Source organism: Gossypium hirsutum, chromosome D13, assembly GCF_007990345.1.
Source record: "Gossypium hirsutum isolate 1008001.06 chromosome D13, Gossypium_hirsutum_v2.1, whole genome shotgun sequence".
NCBI lineage: Eukaryota > Viridiplantae > Streptophyta > Magnoliopsida > Malvales > Malvaceae > Gossypium > Gossypium hirsutum.
In genome coordinates, this window is record NC_053449.1 from 47,442,069 (window position 1) to 47,452,125 (window position 10,057).

Sequence of the window (10,057 nt, forward strand, 5' to 3'; positions counted from 1 at the left end):
ACTTATTTTTGGTCAAATCTTGAATAGAATGTTATTAAGCTTGTGATTTCTTATTTAAATTTTATTAGGATGCAATTGGAATGCCGAAGAAAAAAAAATCAAGTAAATTGGGCTAAATTGAAACAAAAAGCAAGGAAAGGAGCCAAATAGATAAAGTGTAGAATTGGTGGCTAATGAAAACAAATCAAATTTTGATGTTGTCAAATTCTATAATTAGAAAAATATTTGATTTTTTTTTATGTTAAACATAATTTTAGGAGGTAGTCGTGTTAAAATTACAAGGTTTTTATACACCTCTCAAAAGCTAATTTTATCATGACTACCTTCTAAAATCATGTTTCACATCCAACAAAAAGTAATATATTTTTCTAATTATTGGATTTGACAACATCAAATCTGATTTTTTTTCAACAGCCACCAATTATGCAACTTTTCAATTTGACCCATTTTCTTACTTATTTGTTTCAATTTAATCCAATTTGCTTGATTTTTTAACTTCGACATTTCAATTGTGTCCTGATAAAATTTAAACAAGAAATTAAATGCTTAGTAGCATTCTTTCTAGATTTGACAAAAAATAAGTACATTAAACACGCAAAATTGACTTGCTATCAAATCTCCCCTACTTAGTCGATGCTTGTCTTCAAGCATGTTGTGTATTCTCATACTAGAAATCATTCAACAATTTTTTTTTTGAAATCAAGTCTCCTTCCACAACAAAGTAAAAGGCTAACAATTTAAGCGAAGCATGAATAAATAGTTGCCAAGTTTAATTAACAAGCGTTTTATAAAATTCTAACGTTATGCAAAAATCAACTACTTCACTAACTTAAAACTTATTCAAACTTGCAAGGCGATCGTTCTTCATCAAATTCTTTTCAACAATTTTGGATATAATCGAATCTTTTTACACGGAATGAGATGACAACCAAAGTACCTCACCCCCGGTTACTCAATTTGACACGTTTTCAAACATATTATTTTTCCCTCCTCATGACAGCTTAGTTAGCAGAGTGTTTGCAAGTTTCGGTTTGTCACTCGAATCTTAACACGAAATGAGATGACAACTCAAGCACCTCATCCTAGTTACTCAATTTGGACTCATTTCTAACATCTTCACTCATAACTAAGCAGTTAGCGGAGTATGTATATATATTTTACTTATTTCATTTTTTTGACAAAAGATAAAATTACTTATAAGAGACTCGAGTACTTTTATTAAGCAAAAGAGCTGACAATTTCCATTAAATGTTGACTTAGCCACAATATTTTTAATTTTACAAAACACTTGGCAATCAAATTAAATAATAAGCAGTTATTCATGAATTATCCAATTATTTCAATTAACTAAGCATAGGAATTGAAAGTTTAATTTCAAAACAAACTAAAGAATAATCTTAGTATAAGAATTAACACATGCAACGAAGAACAAAGTAATAGCATGACATGTTGTACGAATCCCCCTACTTAACCCACATTGTCCTCAATATGCAATTTTTAAAGAATAATAGAGAGAAGGGTCAAGTGTACTCCTCGTCTTAATTTGGTGGTGGATGTGGTCGTTTTGCAATATAACAAGGATATTTAATATTTGAGCCTCCATTGTATCTCCTAGAAAACAATATATTAAAATAGATTAAATAATATTTTTTTATTTTTAACATAAATTAAAACGAATTAAAATAAATTTGGGTTGCCTCCCAAAAAGCGTTTTTATTTATCGTCGTTAGCTCGATGACCTGGAAATGTTATCAATTTAGCTACTTGAGAATTAATTCTTCCATTACGTGTACTTGGAAGTTATCGTAGAAAGGTTTCAATCTTTTCCCATTGACCTTAAAACACTTTCCAAATTCCTCCATCATCAGTGGATTGAGGCGTTGTTAAGCTTCTCCATTTAGGTTTGCCTTTTCCTTTATTGAAATCCTTAAATGCTTCGGTAACGGTTTGAGCTCCAATTCCAAGGCCTCCATGCGAATGACAGCTTCACGTATTGGTTCTTTGATCGTCAATAATTCTTAATGTTTTTCCATAGCATCGAGATCTAAATTCCTACATAACACAGTTTGTAGTTCATCCTCTTTGTGATATTCAAAATGAAAGTTTGTCAATTATTGAATTATATCGACACTAGAGACATTTTTCATTCCACTAGGACAACCTATTTCCTCATAAATATTGAACTTAACCACTTCAGTTTCAAAATCCATGGTGAGTGTTCCATTCCAAACATCAATTTTCATTCACGCGGTGCTTAAAAATTGTCTCCCAAGTAGAATATCGGAAGAATTTGTCAAGTTGTCATCCTCCATGTCAACGATGTAAAAATCTATAGAAAAGATTAGTTCATTCACTTTGACGATGACATTTTCCAACACCCCTTCTAGATATACAATTAACATTTCTGCTAATTGGATTATCACCCCTATTTCTTTCAAAAGACCAGTGTTTAGTAATTTAAAAATAGATAAAGGCAATACATGCACCTAAATCACACATAGCCTTATTAATGCCAACAACCAAATTAAGAGATCTATTACCTATTTTGTATGATATAGCATACATACATTGATCCTTACACTTAGGCGAAATTTTCCTTTGTAAAATTGTAGAGAAGTTTTCTCCAACACCTACTATTTTGTTACCCATGAGCTTCTTCTTTCTAATGCATAATTCTTTTAAGAATTTTGCATAGTGTAGAACTTCATTTATTGCATCAAGTAGGGCTATGTTAATTTCAACACTCTAGAACGTCTCTTGGATTTTTTTTGTTTCGCTCCTTTTTGCGTTGGGCCAATCTTCCAAGGAATGGGGGTGGTACCACAAAAGGTTTCTGTGGAGATGGCTTCATAGTAATTTTTAGATCATGTTTCCTTATTCCGGTCTAGTTTCGTGGTCACAATTCGTGCCAGGTGTTGGCCCTAAAATTGTTTCACTTTTTAAAGTCATAACACATACATAATGTCATGGATTTGACTTTTTTTTAGACGACAACTTTCATTGGGGCTCCAAACGACCAATCGTAAGTGCAAGCTTACTTATTTGCTGATATATTTCTTATAAGTGTGCTTTAGCCTTTTATTGGAACTTTCCGATAATAGCAACTAATTGGGGATTAAATTTGTTAAGTTAGAGGTGGTCTTGGCTGATACAAATGGTTGTACTGAAGATTCGATTCGAAGCTTAGATTGAGGTGATCTCTCTACCCCGTAGTGTAAGCATTTGAATGTGAATTATAGTGCCTTTCGGGTGGCCCCGAGAAGTTTTCAATAGTATCTACTCGTGTTGTTGTATCCTCGTGTAAAATCAGACACGAGTCTATTGGATGATCAGGTATGGCACAAATACCGTACAATCTAGCTGGATTCATTTTTCCTGCAAGTAAATTTTGAGCTACATTAGTGAGCTTGTCAATTTTATCTTTTACAGATGGAGTACTTAGCCTATGAACCCGTCTCTAGGTTCTGTAGTTGGTCGGAATTGTTGGAAATTCACATCAATGATTGAAATTAATTTCATTTCTCCTTAAGAAGTCATGTTAACAAGTGCTCCTCCACTAGCAGCATCATTTTCATTTCCATAAGGAGTAACCCCTCATCGAAATATTAAAGAAGTGATTGTTCAATTAGGCCATGTTATGGGCAACTTGCACACAACTTCTTGTATCGTTCTCAATAGTCATTAAGTGATTCGGTCTCCTTTTGTCCTATTTTGACAATATCTTTCCTTAATTCGGCTTCTTAAGCTACTGGAAAGAACCTGTCAAGAAACAAACAAGAAATGTCAGACTGTGTATTAACAGATCATGGAGGTAAATGAAACAACCATTCTCTAGTAGAGTCGGCTAACGAGAAAGGAAAATCCTAAGGTTTAATTTGATCTTCGGTTACTCCCTAAGGTTTAATGCTTAGGCAAACCATATGGAACTCCTTAAGATGAGTGTGGGTGTTCTCGTTTTGGAAACTGCAGGAAGTGAGCAATAAATGAATTAAGCCCGATTTTAATTCAATTAGTGTTCCTCCCGTCAGATAAGTTATGTACAGCAGTTGTTGCTCATTCAGCACCATAGCGAGCTATTGAATCATTTGATTCGCAATTTCTTCTGGTTCACTATCAATTTCTTCCGTGAAAGACAATGTTTTGTATTTAGATTCTTTTACTTATAGTTGTTTTTCGTGTCAAATAACTTCTTTTCACAGTGATCGAGTGAACTTCTCAATTTTTAGTTCAAACTCCAAGGCCCTAATTTTGACTTGGTCATAAGTAAAAGAAAAGAAAAATTAAAATTATTTCTAGTCCCCGATAATGGCGCCAAAATTTGATGGGCGTCAAAACCCCAAAATATAAATTTCTACGCTCTAATTGAATTAAACAGTAGTATAGAGAAGTAGGGTCAAATTAACGGCCTCAACAGCGTAGGTTGTTTAAATTCGATCACTATCTCCCTTGTCGGAATCCATACAACTTTTTTCCAATTGGACACGCCATTTTGTTCGCGGGAACTTAAATATGGCAGACAACTGACTCGCTTTCCCAAATGTACGCCAAAACAACTTCCTCCCAACGTGCATTTTGAGTTGAAATTGGATTAACTTTGAGGGGCAAATTTTACTATCCTATATTCCGGAGAGCTAATGAGTACTGTGTTATAAGATTTTAGAACGGATTCATTTCTCACAATTCTTGATTGAAACGATAATCGAACTAAAGCTAAATGGGGATTAATTTAGCATGATATTAATCATGCTTTTTAGGATTATGAGAATGAGTTTTAATTTAATGTTGATAGGTGGAAAAGAGAGGGGTCTTAAAGAGCAATTGTATAAAAATAAGAAAAATAAGTGATTTGGAAGAGTACTTGACAAGCTACAGATGTAAGAGAGGAAAAAATTATTCTAAATTCAAGGCTTGAGACTGTCATTCCAAGCTAAAACAAGGCTTTTATACACCTCTCAAAAGTTAATTTTAGCATGACTACCTCATAAAATTATGTTTAGCATCCAACAAAAAATTAGCTATTTTTCTAATTATAGGATTTGACAATATCAAAATCTGATTTTTTTCATTAGTCACCAATTCTACAACTTTTCAATTTGGCCATTTGCTTTTTGTTTCAATTAAGCCCAAGTTGTTTGATTTTTTGAACTTCGACATTCCAATTGCGTCCTAATAAAATTTAAACAAAAAATCACAAGCTTAGTAACATTTTATTCAAGATTTGACAAAAGATAAGTACATTAAACACACAAAATTAACTTGCTATTAAATCCCCCTACTTAGCCAATGCTTGTTCTCAAGCATGTTGTGTATTCCCATACTATAAATCATTCAATTTTGTTTCGAAATTAAGTCTCTTTCCACAATCAAGAATAATGCAAACAATTTAAGTGAAGCATGAATAAACAGTTGCTAGGTTTAACCAACAAGCATTTTATAATATTCTAACAGTATACAAAAATCAACCATTTCACTAAATTAAAGCTTGATTTCAATCAATTTTTCAAGAAGTCAGGGACATAGTCGAATCTTTTTACGCGAAATGAGATGACAACCAAAGCACATCAACCTGTTTACTCAATTTGACATGTCTATCAAACATATTATTTTCCTTACTCATGGTAGCTCGGTTAGTGGAGTGTTGCTAGTTTCGATTCGTCACTCGAATATTTTGACACGAAATGTGATAACAACCTAAGCACCTCATCCTGGTTACTCAATTTGGTCACATTTTCAAAATCTTCACTCATAGCTAAGCAATTAACATAGCATGTATATATATTTTACTTATTTCATTTTTTGACAGAAGATAAAATTACTCATATGAGACTCGAGTACTTTTATTAAGCAAGTTGAAAGAGCTAACAATATCCATTAAATATGGACTTAGCTACAATATTTTCAATTCTACAAAACACTTGGCAGTCAAATTAAGTAATAAGAAGTTATTCATGAATTACCCAAATATTTGAACTAACTAAGCATAAGAATTGAAGGTTCAATTTCAAAACAAATTAAAGAATAATCTCAGTATAATTATTAACACATACAACGAAGAACAAGTTATAACATGACCTACGAATCCCCTCTACTTAGCCTATATTGTCCTCAACGTGCAATTTTAAAAGAATAATAAAGAGAAGAGTTAAGTGTACTCCCCATCTTAATTTGGCGGAGGGTGGTGGATGTAGTCACTTTGCAATATAAAGATATTTGAGATTTTAGCCCCAATTGTGTCTAAGTGAGACTTAATACGGTTTAATCCTTCCTCCACAGCAGAACGAGACTGCTCCTCTTGCTCCCTAGGAGTTGATTTTGTGTCGTCGACGAAAAAATCTGTTGTTACGAGCAATTCATGTACTTGAGGGAACAAAATAAAACGTAGTAGGGGTGTCGAGAAGTAATCCTATGGAATCTAGACCATATTCATCTAAACAATCTATAACATATGCACATGTAAGAGATGAGAAATCAATTCTCGATTCAAAATTTTGTGTGGCTAAATACGTGATATATGAGCCGAGAGTGAGTGATCGATAAGTTCGTAAAATAGCATAGAAGCCACGCGCAAACCAATATACTAAATTGACCTTATAACCGAAGTGCATACACCATAAGAAGAAGAATTTCATCTTTGTTAAGGTAGATAAAGTTTCTTTACGACCTGAATAACTAAAAGCAACAAATATATGAATGTATCAGGGCTGGTTCATACACTGGTAAAGCTTTAAAGGTCTTAGAATTGTAAGTGTGAAATATAGAGTTAGTCAGAGTCGAATAAGCCGCATCAACATCGAAATCACTAGGTATGTCAAGTAAAGCAGTGTGGTATGAATTAGATTGAACATCATCAGGGTCAACAAAACCCATGGTTATGTTGAAATCCAAAACTGACATTCTAAATGTATTACCAAACAATCGAAAGCAAATGATGTTTTAGGTTTCAACAGTCCTCATGGCATTTATATTGAAACAAAATGTTGCATAAAATTCATATATAAGTTCATTGAATGCAACACATTTAACAGTCGCATAATATGTTCAACCAATAGCATTGAAATAATTAAATACATCATCTTGTAAATCAAGTATATCGAGGGTAAAAAGAAAGATATTCTTACAAACTAGGATTGGGCGATGTCGAGTTTCGTTGTATCTCGTGCGGTGTTCTGGGATGTAAAATTCAGAAATCCCCAAAGTCTCGCCTCCAGTGGCATCGTGTAGGTATGTCATCGCTGGTCTCGTCTATTATCTTTAGGTGGTTGATACTTTTCTTCAAGCGGAATATTTGGCGAACTCGGTATACTAGCAACTTCAGTACTGCTATCTAGAGTTGATATTGGTTGTTCACTTGGTGTGATGGTTGTTGTCGAGCACGTGCGGTGGCTGCTCTCTTTCGACGTAGATGAGGTTACACCATGGTAACCGAAGGTGCTAGTTCCGTTTGAACATCCTATTGGATATGTTAGAAAAAGAAAAATCGGTCAAAATTTTGGGGTGTTGTACCTTACTTTATCGGGAGCATTTGAATTAATTTTTGGATTTTCTACCTCATCTGGTGTTAAGCTTCTTCAACGATGGCGTCGACTCGAGCCAACAGCTTGTGTCGGTGGCGGTAGAAACACTTCTGAATCTTTGTCATCAATATCCGTGACGGGTGGGCTGACATTCAGTTGCGACCTCGATTAAGAGAAGTCGAGAAACTATTGACTACTTAATTTCTTGTTCGACCATGGCTATAACGGTGCCGATGTTTGGATTAGGAGTGGTGGCAACGCACGGTGGTTGTGCTAGGCACGACGATAGTTTAGGATTTTGGGGATCATCGATTATTGGTGTTTGAAAAGTGCCGATGTTTGGTGTTTTGAAGCGGCGTAACAACATTTTAAGTTTGGTGGTGTGGATTGAAGGAGCGGCGTCATTTATGGTAGTAGGTGTGGTGGTTTGGTGTTTTGAGGATGGAGGATGGTAGTTTTTGGACTTGAAGAAGCGGTTGTTCTTATGGGTGAAGGTGCGGTGACGATTAGGGATGAGAAAGAGAGGTGAACGACAACATTTGGCGGTAGCAGCATGAAAAAAGGTTTTAATGGAGTTTTAAGGTTTTATTAGGAAAGAATGGAGAAGAGAAAGAAAATAGGGAAGAAGAAAGGGAATGGGAGTTTTCATTTCGTGAGTTTTTTAACTGATTTGGGTTTTTTTTTATTTTGGGTCGATTTTGGGCTTTTTTTCTCTTTGGACCAGATTTGGGTGTTGGGCTTTTTTTAGGCTAGTTTTGGGTTTGGGTAGAGTATGTGGCAAAGAATGGCAGCACTAAGCATGACATGCCCACGCCGCAATAAAAATCTGATTTTTGGATAAAAAATGACAGCCTCCACCAACATTCTTAGGAAACAACACGCTAAAATGGGTTAAATAACAATCTTACTAATTTACATTTTTAACCTAAATTAAACTAAATTCAAAATTTAATAAATTAAAATATGGGTTGCTTCCTAAAAAACACTTTTGTTTAATGTTGTTAGCTCAACAACTTGCAAATTTATTTGTTCTCCTCGAGAATTAATGCTTCCACTACATGCACTTGGAAGTTCTCGTAAAAATGTTCCAACTTTTGTCTATTGACCTTGAAGCATTTTTCAAACTCCTCTCTTTTAACTCCCACTGCACCGTGAGGAAACAATTTAGTAATAATGAAAGAACCTAGCCATATGGTTCGAAGTTTACCTACAAAAATCTTTAGTGTGAGATCGTAAGATAACATCTTCTGTCCAACTAAAATTTTTTATGAGATATCTTCTAGTCATGAAACGCCTTTATTTTGTCTTTATAAACCTGGGCATTTTTATATGCATCATGACGGATTTTTTCGAGCTTTTGAATGTGTAATTTTTGATCTTCACCTACGGCATCCAACTCCATGTTACATTGTTTTACAGGTCAATATGTGTTGTGTTCCAGCTCCACTGGAAGATACATGGTTTACCGAATACGAGTTGGTAAGGTGACGTGCCTATGGGCCCTTTGTAAATAGTGCAGTATGCCTACAATGCATGATTTAGTCGTAGGCTCCAATCCTTCCTATTCTATTTCGCAGTCTTATCTAAAATCGACTTAATTTCACGGTTCAGCACTTCTATTTGACCGTTTGTTTATGGGTGATAAGTTATGGCCACTCATTATTTTACCTCATACATCTTCAATAGTGCATCGATTATCTTGTTACAGAAATGTGTTCCTCAATCGCTGATCAACTATAACACACCTAACCCGTATCCGTCGCCGAATTAGGGTTAAATGGCATTACTAATCAAAATACAACTCAAAACAAACATTCATTAAAGTTCAATAATTATAGTAGTTACATCAGATAAGCTAGGTTTAAGATTAAACATGCGAAATTTTAAGCTTTTCTTCTAGTCATTTAAAACAAAACGAAAACATTACAATCCAACTAGAATATACGGAAATAAGACATTTTCGCTGGCTATGAAACTCATTTACAAAACATTAAAGTACGCTCTTATAACATTATCTAGCCTATACATGCCGTAGGTTAAAATTCAAACATTTTAATACCGAGACAGTAGGGAGAGTGATGATCTTTGCTAACAATCCCCGAGCTTGAAGCTTGATCTTTAAATCTATAAAACAGAGAGACGTAAAAGAACAAGGTAAGCTTATTTAGCTTAGTAAGTCTATGGCATACCTAAAACAACACATAAATAAAACACATAAATATCATATAATTTCCTTATTACATTTATAGATGTCACAAATACCACATATTTTACTAACTGGATATTTAAAATGCATAGTCATCTTATTTATATAAAATATATGTAATCGTAGAATGCTTACCAATGAGTATATATATACTCTATATACATACAACCAATTGTATGTTTAAATACTCATCAGGAACTTACAACCAAATACATGAACTTATCACTTACTTCAAATCAACTACATACATTACTATCAATACTTAGAGCCGAGTACAACTACACTTCAAATGCGTATAATCAAACGCATATTTATACATATATACTCAACAATTATT

At 34.0% G+C, this 10,057-nt stretch overlaps 1 long non-coding RNA gene across 1 annotated transcript; it reads right to left on the reverse strand.

The window, feature by feature from the left end:
- Window positions 1-3,336: 3,336 nt before the first annotated feature.
- On the reverse strand, window positions 3,337-8,163 carry LOC107918479 (uncharacterized). Its single transcript, XR_001690115.2, has 3 exons — window positions 7,548-8,163; window positions 7,119-7,450; window positions 3,337-6,333 (listed from the first exon to the last, which is right to left on the reverse strand). It is a non-coding gene; the product is annotated as an uncharacterized lncRNA (long non-coding RNA).
- Between the last annotated feature and the right edge of the window lie 1,894 nt (window positions 8,164-10,057).